Below are 12,047 nucleotides of genomic sequence, written 5' to 3'. Positions count from 1 at the left end.
AATCCTCTCGAAGTCTAAGGAATTTGTTATCAGAAGCCGCCTCAGAAGAACAGTTACCCGTTGTTTCTGTTGGTATTGGGTAGGTTTAGCAGCGGTTGTTTGGTAACAGAACATAAAATATCACAGAGCGAGTTGAAAATGTAATCCACTCCAGCAATGTGTATTGTATTAGGTGGTGTTAATAATGGGGTAAACAAACACCAGGAAACAAAAGAAATAGCAGGATTAATATAGACTAGGGCATTCTGGTTAGATCATGAAAATAGAACCCAGTGTGCAGAGCGGAGTTCTAGAGCAAACCATGTTCTGCTTTGTGTTCTGAACAAAGTAAAATAGCCTTCATACAAAAACTATAGCACGGATATTAGAGATTTTATAATTTGATTACACAAATCAAAATACCATGCTGAGTATGTACTTCCTGACATGCTAATCCTATGTTTCAGAACATAATTACTAATTAATACAGCTACACACCTACTGGGCCATCTTACATAATTTTCTTTTGAAAAGATTTTGGCTTTCGAGCGATTATCTTTCTTTTTCCTTTTAATGAAAAAGGCACATCTACAAACATTTGCTAAATGGTACTGTAATTGTGTGTGTAGCTCTACAAGTGCTTTGTTTATATTACAGCTATATTTTGAAAGTCTTTAAATGTGTATTCCAAACCACTTCATGAATTCCAAATTACATGTTTATATCACAGTCCTCATTAATACTGTTGATCTGAACAGTGGATGCATTAAGAACTGAGGCACTCAGCTTGAGAGTTCTCAGCAAGCTCACAGAACTAATTTGAATGACTTAAGGCTCTGCAACACAAAACTACTGACTTGCAATGTGTTACATACAGACACAGATTCCTAAAAACTATAAAGGAATCAAATGTGAACAATTTCGAAACACAAGTAATAATAAAAAAAAAAAAAGTCTTATCTTTTTGCCACGTTATTTCGTAGTACCTTTGGGTTTGTATGCAATTTTCTTTTAGGGAGAGGCATTTTACTTCATAATTCAAATGATCCAAATAATATTAAAGTATGGGAGGGTATATTTAAATGTGTCTCGCAGTGTTCCAAATTGGCCGTGTGTGACAATCGATGTGGCCCCGCTTTAAGAAGATTTCAGACTGTGCTCTAAAGAGCAATCACAAGCACACCCTGCCTCAGGGTTTACAGCTCGCTACGAGTTTCAAAACAAAAACCCAGACAAAATACTTCAGGTGGATGGCACATTATTTGACTAAATGTTCTGTGTAATACCCAGAAAACATATCAACATTTTGTATGAGAGCGCTTTGCACTTACTCTGCATTTTTTGCTCAGTATTTTTGAATGCATGTATACAGTACAGACACAAATTATGGAAAGAACAAATGATTTACATTCGGGGTGGGGAATTTGTTGACCATTTTTCCTCAGGTAGAACACTTACTAAATATCTAGGTATCTCTGAATGGATAATCATCTCCTCTTTAGACATATGCAAAAGAGTTAAATGAGCATTACATCTCACAAGTATAATAGTACTGCAAAATGTTCTCTTTTTTCTAGGAAAGCTGTACAACTGGGGATGGGAAGTTTGCTGTGAGATAACCTGTGTCAGACTACTTGCTTACTAAATATATTGGTATCTCTGAATAAACTGCCACCCCCCAGTTGCCCAGTTCTATAAATCATTAGTTTTTTCCATAATTTGTGTGCATCCTATATACGCAGCCAGGTGTAAACATAAAAAAAGAGACAATTTGAGTGCCAATGAATAAATCTAAAATGTATAGACATGTGACAAAGCGCCCGCCCCTGTGTATATTATCTGTTATGTTTCGTGTGGTTTGTTAAATGTTGGTGTATAGTCATTGGTACACGGGATATAAATGGATCTGTAACACGAGTGTTTAAAATGTACATTTGTATTTAGGTACGGGATTGTACATCACTTCACGTACATTTAAAGTAGTTAATATGTTAGCACGAGGTTGCACATAATTAATTCACGTGAATAACTAATTAGTAATTGAATCCCAGCACAATAGTATATATAGATGCACGTTTTCACATACTCGCGGTTGGGTGTTCGGTGAGTAGAGAATGGGAGAGAGAGGAGAAATTATTTACAATTGCTATAGCTTGCTGGTGGGACCAGCACGATACTTGGTAATTTATCAACTCACCGTATTTTTGTTTAGTATTGGTTCGTTTTTGTTTGTCAGTTTATTTTGGCAACCAGTGCCGTGTCCTGTTGTTTCTGTTTGTTTGTTAAACCCTTTTATTTTTCAATAAACCGGCGCAAGCAAGCACCATCATCATTTCACATTCATCTGTCCTGTCTGTGTATTTCATTCCTTCCTGGTTTTGACGCAGCCCACTTTGGCAGTCTTTGTGACAAGACATGATACATTTAATACAAAATAAGCTTTAACAAATAACAGATAAAACATGAAGCTTTGTACCCTCTGCATCTATCACTCAGCCATGTACTGTAATGTAACACTTAAGTTAAACCTTAAATGATAAATATTAAGAAATATTACACTATGTGGTAACTGCTGTAGAGAGGGAGTTTTGTTTCAAGATATCCCAAAAATGGGGTAATGTTATAAAAAAAACTGCTACAAAAAATGTATACAAAATGTATACAAACGGTCTAAATCAAACAATGTACAAAATGGGCTGAAATACCCTGTTTTTTTTTTTTAATTTAACAGGCACTAAATTAGAACATATATCCCTGTTATTTCTTGTGAACAGGCAGGCTGGTGGTGATGTCAGGTCAGGAAATGCAGAACACAGGGTGGTGAGTGAATTGCGCTGCTGTGCCGGTTTATTATAAATAAACAGTTTAAACAAAAACGAAACACTTTCACAAAACAGATCACCAAGCAAAATAAAGATTTACACAAAAATAACTCAAGAACACAAAATGCTGACACTCAACAAGTACTGTGTTGAGTGTCCAGCACGAATAGCAATTATTATTATTTTTACCTCCTCTCTACCCCCAAACCCGAGTGAGTGATTCGTGCATCAATATACACAGCTGTGTCAGGATTCAATCCCAGCATGTGAACTAATCTGTGCAATCCCTGTGCCCACATACTAATACACACTATCTGCACGTGAAGTGATTGTGCAATCCCTGTGGATAAATACATCTATATATTTTAAATTACCTGTGATAACCCACTCCGTACACACACACCACATACAACATATAACACATGAATGCACACAGGGGCAGGGCACCCCGCCACAACCTTACAATGATATATTCTGTGTGCTTCTCTGTTGTGTTTCTTGGATTAATTACCATGAACTATTCTAGAAAAAAATGGATTCTCAAAGATGAGTAAGAGGAAACGTGATGGAATGATGTCGTGGTTACACATTCTGTACACCTTCTTCATTAGATTTTTCATAATGGTGTGATCATCATCCCCCACACACTTTTTGGCAAACAGCTTTTAAAAGTCTTGTCAGGGGATATTTTTTTTTTTTTTTACTAGTTGATATCAGGGGAAGAAACCACAGCACATTATTTTTATAACGTTACCGACCAATCATATTAGTCCATAGACGGATGAGACTGTGACTTGTTTAATAATAATTATATATATATATATAATATATATATATATATATATATATATATATATATATATATATATATATATATATATATATATATATATATATATATATAAAATCAAAAGTTGTTTTTTTGCAAGGTTAAATCCAAGCACATTTAGGTTAATGATGTAAAATGTTAAAAGCTGTTAAAGATGGTGACCACGTGACTTTCACTGGAATGCACGTGTGGACTTGGGCTCTGTCCAGGCAGCTCTTTTTTCTCCTTTTAACTTTAATGACTTATGTTTAATCCATATAGAGCTAGTAGTTTAATTATTATGACATCAACCCAGGAAATGGGGATGGCAGCTCTCCTCTAAAGAAAAAGCTTAAAGAATTACTGATCATTACTAAAGAGCAACAACACCTTCAATGTGCTGCAGAATCAACAGTGTGACTTAGATATTGTGATTAAACCATCACAGCTTTAATGGAAAACCCTGATGCACGTGCAAAGTCACTGAAGAAGCTACAGTCCAGTATCGATAACGTGCATTCCACAATACGGACAAACAAACCAAGTGTCAGTCAGGAAGCAACAGATTGTTACATGGATCCCTTCTTTGACAGGTGGGCAAATTAAAATAGAAAGAGCGCACAGACTGTATGGCGTAAAGATTCTAACAGGAACCATCCTCATACTCTGATGTTTAACCTGCTTAGACACAGTGACAGGCAGCTGAGGGGCAAAAGCAGATCCCCCACATACACTCTGGGACAGATACTTTGCTGTTTTTCCCTTGTTCAATCTGTTGCTTGCAGACTGTTAAATCGTGTTTGCCCGACTTCACTGTGGAATGGCTGCGTTTAAACCCTGGGAATGAATTGTCTGGCCATCTACTCCCTTTACACAGCGCCCTCACAGGTTGGGAGGGAGATTTATCACCAAGAATCATTCCGTCTTTGTCACATTAATTTTAATTATAATAAATGGAAACGTTGAAAACCTCCAGTTTAATGTTTACAATAAATCTACCGCTTCGCTTTGTGCATCCACCCCAACTTCAGCTGTATGTTAATGCAACACAACACACACCCTGTCATGTGTTACTGTACAAGCTGCACGTGAGCTCAATACCAGGAAACTCCCTAGTAACGAATACATTTTAGACACCCAAAACTATATATGACAGATAGTTTAGACATTTGTTTTTACTTGAAGATATTCTCCATGTATGCATTGTCTTCCCACATCTGTAGCTGAGTTTTTAAGGTCTCAAATTTTGGGTTTGCAATGAGACCTATTAACAATGCTGCTGGTTCCTTTCTGTTAATATGTAACCTTTCCACGGACCACTTGAAAGAGATCGGCGGACCACCAGTGATCATTGGACCACTGGTTGAGGACCACTGGTCCAAGCCACGTTGTTGTTTCTGTAGGGCATGAAAGAGGGTGTTGTACCATTGCTCTTCGGTAATGATCAATGTTTCTTTAAACTTTTACTTTAAAGGAGACCTCCCATCTCCATTTCCCAAGTTCCCCCTGCTTGCTGGCATATCAAAAGTTAAACTTCTCACTCTATTGGTTGTTGATTGTTTTATGGATTAAAGTTAAACAGAGAAAATAGAGCTGCCTGGATGGAGCCTGAGCCCACATGTGCATTCCAGTCAAAAGACTCCAGTCAAGTCAAACACTTTTGAAAGAGATCGTGCTGCTCTGTACAGTGTGTTCAATCCTTTACTGGAAGCAAACCAAACTGTTTGCTAGGTTCCTAATCAAATGTGACAGTTTTGTTATATTCATGTTGTAAGTCCTAAAATGTACATTTACACTTATTTCAGAAATGGGGATTTTCTTGAGGAACTGCAATGGCTAAATTTCACGTAAATCGTGCATTCTGTGATAAACGTGAAAAAATACAGCCTTGCAGATCATGAATTAGACAAAAACTGAGAATAATCTCTCTGCAATCTCAAATGCATGTATTGGCATCTGACCAGCACAAACAAGATAACAAGATAAGTTCAAATTCCACCGAATTTTAATTCATGAGAAAATTGAAATTATATTTGGACCAAATGAAAAAGAAATCAAATTTTGTACCTGTATACTAAGCCATTTTAGCACTGCCTAGAAGCAATTTAAATCAATCAATAACTGGAGATTCCAAGTTGTGTTATATAGTAGTGCTTATAATGTGTAGTGTATGGTTAGAAAATAACAGTAGTATTTTTCTATTTGGTGGTTCAGAGACGAGGTAATCACAGACAATTCATGCATTTATTCATACCTACAGCACAGGAGAAATCATCAGCAAAATCGGATCTGTAACATATAAATACTGTAATTATCAGAATATAAAACACGCACATTGTGTATAACACGCATGACTGAGCAAGGGTTGGTGTTATCCCTCGTATAATGAGATATAAAACCACCTCTCATAACTCCCCAGTATATAGCATATGCACATAGCTAAGTCTGTATTACTGGAAGTAAACTAATTCTTGAATTCATTTTCCAAATTAAGCAGTTTATTTGATTTATACAGCAGTAGATAAACTTAGGCTATAAAAGTTTAAACATTTAAATGGTAATTTAAATCCAAAATTGCATTTTATTAAAAGTTTAACAAAAAATGTACTGTTTCGTTAAATAAAATGTTAATTCTAGGAAGTTTCATCATATTATCTTGATACACTGTAAATCACTTCAACTGAATACTGTATGTGAATGTTAATGTTAACAAATGTTAATATGTCTATAAATAAATCCTGTTCATTTTAAACATATCCAATAGTTTAGATGCTGATCAGCCATTTATACACAAAGAGTTTAAACACATGTAAATAATTCTTCTAGAATTATTCTATTTATGAATACTTATGAATAGGTTATGCTTCGTCTTAATCAAAAAAGCATTAAAATAATTGTGCTACAGGTAGGTAATTATGAACACACAAAAAACCCTGCCAAATTAGCAGTCACCAAAGAAAGAAAGAGAGAAAAAGAAAGACAAACAGAAAGAAGTATTTACACTGCCTATAGAAAGTCTACACCCCCTTTCCAGATGTTCACCTTTTGTTGCCTTATAGCCTAGAATTGAAATGCATTAAAATAGTTTTAGTTTTTTTTTTTTTTTTTTTCTATTTATCTACACATCCTACTCCACAACTTCCAAGGGAAAAAAATATTCTAGAAATTTGTAGAAAATTAATTGGTTGGAAATAGCTTTGTTGGATAAGTGTCCACCCCCCAGTTAGGCCTCCACCTGTGTTACACTGTAGTGATTCACATGATTTCAGGATAAATTCAGCAGTTCCTGTAGGTTCCCTCTGCTGGGTAGTGCATTTCAAAGCAAAGACTCAACCATGAGCACCAAGGCGCTTTCAAAAGAACTCCAGGACAAAGTTTATAAGGCACTGATCAGGGAATGGGTATAAAAAAATATCAAAGGCCTTGAATATCCCTTGGAGCATGGTCATGATGATTATTAAGAAGAGGAAGGTGTATGGCACCACCAAGATCCTGCCTAGACCGAGCAAGAGACTGATCAGAGAGGCTACCAAGCGGCCAACGTCAACTTTGCACGAGCTACAGGCTTTTATGGCCAAGGCTGGTCAAAGTGTGCATGTGACAAATAAATGCAAAACGTTAGCCAACGGAGTTGGAGCTGCTGCTCCAAAAGTGGGGACAGGCCCCGCCGCTCCCAGAGCCCAGAGAGGAGGAGCCGCCACTCCCAGAGCCAGAGAGGGAGGAGCCGTCGCTCCCTGAGCCCAGAGAGGAGGAGCCGCCGCTCCCTGAGCTCAGAGAGGAGGAGCCGCCGCTCCCTGAGCCCAGAAAGGAGGAGCCGCCGCTCCCAGAGCCCAGAGAGGAGGAGCCGCCGCTCCCAGAGCCCAGAGAGGAGGAGCCGCCGCTCCCAGAGCCCAGAGGGGAGGAGCCGTCGCTCCCTGAGCCCAGAGAGGAGGAGCCGCCGCTCCCTGAGCCCAGAGAGGAGGAGCCGCCGCTCCCAGAGCCCAGAGAGGGAGGAGCCGCCGCTCCCAGAGCCCAGAGAGGAGGAGCCGCCGCTCCCAGAGCCCAGAGAGGGAGGAGCCGCCGCTCCCAGAGCCCAGAGGGGAGGAGCCGCCGCTCCCAGAGCCCAGAGGGGAGGAGCCGCCGCTCCCAGAGCCCAGAGGGGAGGAGCCGCCGCTCCCAGAGCCCAGAGGGGAGGAGCCGCCGCTCCCAGAGCCCAGAGGGGAGGAGCCGCCGCTCCCAGAGCCCAGAGGGGAGGAGCCGCCGCTCCCAGAGCCCAGAGGGGAGGAGCCGCCGCTCCCAGAGCCCAGAGAGGAGGAGCCGCCGCTCCCTGAGCCCAGAGAGGAGGAGCCGCCGCTCCCAGAGCCCAGAGAGGAGGAGCCGCCGCTCCCAGAGCCCAGAGAGGAGGAGCCGCCGCTCCCAGAGCCCAGAGGGGAGGAGCCGCCGCTCCCAGAGCCCAGAGGGGAGGAGCCGCCGCTCCCTGAGCCCAGAGAGGAGAAGGTGAGGTGCTCACCTCCATCAATCCAGCGAACCGGTCCGGCACTGTCAGGTACAGTCCCTTGCCCCGTGCTCCTGGACACCCTGCCGGTATTCCTAGACCTCCCTGCGCTAGAACTGGAGCCCAGGAGTCTACAGCACTGGCCACAGCTTTTCTCCTGGTTCCCTTCTCTGCTCTTCCCGAGCACCCAGATGTCGCTGGATTGCTGCCAGACGTAGCTGATGCTCCCCCTGTTCGCTGTTTCGCTCCCCCTGGGTGATCGGACATCGCTACGCCGGTTCCCAGGGGAAGATCTCTGCCAGCTGCTGCATCCCCGGTCGTCGCTGTGGTCGGCCCTGTCATCCCGATGGGGTCCTGTGTCGCCGGTTCAAGGTCCCTTCCCAGACGTCCTGGAAGGTTCGGCCCACCCTCAAGTCCGCCCGTGGAAGAGGGCGGAAATTGACATTTCAAGGACTTGAGTGTGGGTGGTTGTGTTTTAGGGGAGGGGGTGGCCTTGGTATGGCCGGTCAGTGTTCCACACTTGGGGGGAGGATATGTAAGATAGCAGGGAGGGGGTTAAAATTCCTCCCTGCTAAAACCATGTAAAAATGCACTGTGGGTGAATTGGGCTAAGGGTTGTTAATTGAGTTAATTGTTTTTATTGTTTAGTTAATCCCCTGCACCTGGTGCTAATTGTAAATTGGAGCCAGGTGCAGGGTATTTAAGAGAGGCAGCCAGACTGTTCTAGGCTGCTGAGTGAAGAGCCCGACTGAGCGTGTGTCCAGTCGTATTGAAGGTGAAGTACTGAGTGAAGCCTGTTTGTGTTTTGGTGTTGGTATCAGGTAAACGACTTAGCCGTCCTGAATGTTTAGTTAGGTTCCCATTAATGTTAGTTAGAGCTCCAAGAGAGAGCTAGGTGTTTGTTTCTGTTTTGTTTGCATTCATTTGTGTATTAAAAATAGCGCGTAATCGCTTCAAAATCAATTTCCGTGTCCTGGGTCTGGTCTTAAAGGGGCAACGAACCGTTAAAGTGGCGCAATCGTTCACTATTATATAGACACACTGAGTGTACAAAACATTGGATGAAAGCTATGATCCCTTATTGATGTAACCTGTTAAATCCACTTCAAGCAGTGTAGATGCAGGGAGACAGGTTAAAGAAGGATTTTTAAGCCTTGACACAATTGAGACATGGATCGTGTATGTGTGCCATTCAGAGGGTAAATGGGCAAGACAAAAGATTTAAGTGCCTTTGAACGGGGTATGGTAGTAGGTGCCAGGCGCACTGGTTTGAGTAGGTCAAGAACTGCAACGCTGCTGGGTTTTTCACGCTCAACAGTTTCCTGTGTGTATCAAGGATGGTCCACCACCCAAAGGACATCCAGCCAACGGCAGGCCAGTGGTCGAAAACAGCACATTGATGAAAGAGGCCAAAGGAGGCTGACACGAATTGTGCAGAGCAGCAGACAGGCTACAGTTAGTCAACTGACAGTCCAGTACAACATTGGTGCCGAAAGACCCATAAAAGAATGTACAACTCTTCCTACCTTGACACAAATGGGGTATGGCAAGTGACAACCTAACAGAGTTCCACTTCTTTCAGTAAAACACAAGAAACTGCAGTTGCAGTGGGCTAAGGAACAAAAACAATGGACACTGGAGGATTAGAAAAACATTGCCTGGTCTGATGAATCCCGGTTCCTGCTGATTCACGCTGATGGGAGGACTAGGGTATGGAGAAAACCACATGAGTACATGCATCCATCATGCTGCGTCTCAACATTGTAGACTGGTGGTGGTGGTGTGATGTTGTGGGGTGTGTTTTCATGGCACACACAGAGCCCCTTGATAAAAGTGGAGCAACATTTGAATGCCACAGGATATCTGAACATCATTGCCAATCAGGTGCATCCCTTCAGGGAAGCAGTGTATCCATATGCTAATGGATTTTTTCAGTAGGATAATGCCCCATACCACAAGGCTAGGATTGTCCAGGAATAGTTCCACGAACATGACAGTAAATTCAGCTTACTGCAGTGGCCTGCCCAGTCACCAGATCTCAATCCAATTGAGCATCTGTGGGATGAGATGGAACAAGCTATTCAGAGTAGAGATCCACTACCAGCCAACTTGACACAACTGTGGGAAGCATTGGAGTCAACATGGCCCAGCATCCTTGTGGAAAGCTTGACACCTTGTAGAGTCCATGCCTTGACAAATTGAGGCTGTTCTGAGGGCAAAAGGGGGTGCAACTCAATATTAGGAAGGTGTATCTAATGTTTTGTACACTCTGTGTGTGTGTGTGTGTGTGTGTGTGTGTGTGTGTGTGTGTGTGTGTGTGTGTGTGTGTATATATATATATATATATATATATATATATATAATATTGAATGGAGAGGAGGGCTATAATGGAAAATTATCGACCCAAGGGAAGACTACTGTTGCCAACAGGGGACCATATCGCCTGAAGATTGCGATTTGTTCGTATGAAAAAAACGAAAACATTTTTGGCATGAATATCTTAGTGCTGTACATACAGTGCCATGAAAAAGTATTTGTCCGTCTGATTTTTTGCATATGTGACACTGAACGTTATCAGATCTTCAACCAAAATCTAATATTAGATAAAAGGGACCCTGAGTGAACAAATAACACAACATTTTGATACTTATTTCAATTTATTTATTAAAGAAGTTTATGCAACACCCAATGCCCCCGTGTGAAAAGTAATCGCCCCCTTAGACTCAATAACTGGTTACACATTTAGCAGCAATAACTGCAACAGACGCTTCCTGTAGTTATTGATCAGTCTCTCACAGCGCCGTGGAGGAATTCTGGCCCACTCCTTCATGCAGAACTGCTTCAACTCTAGACATTTGTGGCTTTTCAAGCATAAACTGCCCATTTCAGGTCCTGCCACAACATCTCAATGGGGTTTAGGTCTGGACTTTGACTAGGCCATTCCAAAACTTTACATTTCTTGCTCTTCAGCCATTCTGATATAGACTTGACTGTGTCTTCTGGATCATTGTCTTGCTGCATGAACCAGCAGCGCTTCAGCTTCAGCTCACAGACAGCTGGCCTGACATTTTCCTGTAGAATTTTCTGATATAGAGCAGAATTCACGGTTCCTTCAATGATGGAAAATACTTTTTCACGGCACTGTATAATGAAGTAATATACTACTACCAGTGCAACAGGTCGCCAACATTTCTGGAGCAAAATACCTTTTATGTGTGTGATTCACCAAATATTTTGGTCGCAAATATTTATGGCCTTAAAGCATTTTGTTTAAATATAGCTGATACAGCAGAAGTAAATAACAGAAAATGTTTTTGAAATTCATATCGCAAGGTTTTTTCTTTCTTTTGCAGTATGTTTTGCAATTCATTTTCTGTTAGGTCACAGAATCATAGTTCAGCAGTTTTTTTTCCATTCAGCCATTTTATGTTGTTGTTTAGGATTGGAGGAGGACGGCATTCCTTTGAAAAGGGACGGGACTGACGATGTGAACCAATCACTTGACAGATGGAGACGTTTGCCCGGTGGTCTAAGGACATGAGTGCAATAGTTTAAACATTGCTGAAGAGATTGGTCATGGGGGATAAACGGCTAGGGCGGATATGTGACGGGCAGATACGCGACGGATTACTGTATATATCAATTGTTGCACGCTTTACTGTATATTAGAAAATTAAAGTCATGTTTTTATTATTTAAAAAATGTCATTGTTCTGTAATGATTTAACTAAACGAGATGCTTAAAGAAATTGTCAGATCTTGTGCTGCTTTTATCGCAGGTCTTTTACAGTAGGTCCTTGGGTAAGCACAGGGATCAGGAAAACATGTTTTCAAGCACAATTCTGTCATATTTTTTGATTTGAAGAATATGTAGGCTCCTTTTTTTTCTCAAGGGACACCACTAATCGTTCACTAATAAAAATGACCCTTTTATTTCTAGACCGCTGTCAACCACACATCATCTC

At 41.4% G+C, this 12,047-nt stretch overlaps 1 protein-coding gene across 3 annotated transcripts in view; it reads right to left on the bottom strand.

The window, feature by feature from the left end:
- The window catches only part of LOC121313471 (nucleolar protein 4-like), a 114,605-nt gene that overhangs the window by 14,216 nt on the left and 88,342 nt on the right, over positions 1-12,047 (bottom strand). The gene's annotated exons all lie outside the window — the stretch shown is intronic.

This window comes from Polyodon spathula, chromosome 3, assembly GCF_017654505.1.
Source record: "Polyodon spathula isolate WHYD16114869_AA chromosome 3, ASM1765450v1, whole genome shotgun sequence".
Classification (NCBI taxonomy): Eukaryota; Metazoa; Chordata; class Actinopteri; order Acipenseriformes; family Polyodontidae; genus Polyodon; species Polyodon spathula.
The sequence above is the reverse complement of the archived record's forward strand: the minus strand, read 5'-3'. Positions and strand labels throughout refer to the sequence as shown.